Genomic DNA, 1,383 nt, shown 5'->3' on the forward strand with positions numbered 1-1,383 from the left:
AACTTCTGGGTGAGGGGCTTGTTTCTGTAACCTCCTCCCCCTCCAATGAGAAGTGACCTGGAAGTGAGAAGATACTTGTAGATGTGGGAAGAGGGGTGGATTTGGAAAGGAAGCCTGGGTGGGAAGACGGTTTGAATGAAAAGACTTCTAGCAAAGACTTGCAGGATGATGATGATAATAATAACGATAATGTTAGTCACATACGGTACGGACCGACCTGGGCCCATCGAGAAGAATGAGAACTAGTAGAGGTTGCTGTGAGTTCCACCCGGCTCTGGCTGAACTGGGACTGTGCGCGATTCCCCTACTGCAAGACAAGTAGCCTGTCCTCACTCCTGTGAGGCCCGGGTGAAAGGTACAGCTCTGTCTGCGGCGGCGGCTTTGTTGTAAGAAGGGAGGACTCCCTGCGGTGTCCTTGTCAAGCGGTGGTCAAACCATAATCTCTTTTCACTGGGGCCAAACTGGAGCCCAGATGGGTTAATTTCCAGGGTCAGACATTACAGTCTCTCCTCCCCTGCCCCCTCCCGCCTGTTTTTCTTCCTTTACTCCTTTCAAGTCTTGTAAAATAAGCATTTAGAAGTCTTGGGAGGCCTGCCTCCTAGAATCCTAATGTGAGGATGCTAAAGAAATGAAGACAGCGTTTGGAGATGATGCAAAGGAGAGGAGTAGTAGATATTTCTGCTACTTTTTTTTTTCCTGGGGAAGGCAAGAGAAAGAAGGGTATTTTAGTCGATTTAATACCCTGAAGAGAAATGATGACTTGTTGCTTTTCAAAACAGGAATGCATTTTCCCCCTTGTCTTTGTTGTAAGAGACAAAAGAAGAAACAAAAGTGTCTCCATGTGGAAAGGCATAACTGAAAACAGCAACTTTTATAGGCAAAGTAGCGCAAATCTAAGGTTTCCCTTTGGATTTTAATTTGGTTGAGATAAACATTCCTTTTTAAGGAAAAGTGAAAGGCTGTGTGCTTCCATACTCCGCTCGGTCAGAGGTTCTGACTTGGTTAAAGGAAATGCAAGGGGTTTTGTTGTGTTTGTTTCACATAAATTTAATTTAGAACACATGATCCATTGGGCTGTGTTAAAATGTTGAGGGAAGTCTCTCCATTTTTTTTTCTTCCTGTAAACCTGCATTTAGGTTTTCTATTTTTTTCTCCAATTTGAACCCTTCAAGATAAAAAGAAAAGTCTAATAACACCTTCAGCCTCCATAATACAGAAAAATTAAATTTTAAAGTAAAGACCCATTTTTGTCCTGTTTTCTTCATTCCATAAATCCATTTATAAAACATGTGTATGCTGACCTTGTCTTTGTGTCCCTGAGTGAGGAGATGACCTGCAGAAATGATAGTGAATGAAGAGGACAGTTCAAGCCATGGGGTCCCC

Source organism: Pteropus alecto, unplaced genomic scaffold (assembly GCF_000325575.1).
Source record: "Pteropus alecto unplaced genomic scaffold, ASM32557v1 scaffold3, whole genome shotgun sequence".
In the NCBI taxonomy this organism is placed as follows: domain Eukaryota; kingdom Metazoa; phylum Chordata; class Mammalia; order Chiroptera; family Pteropodidae; genus Pteropus; species Pteropus alecto.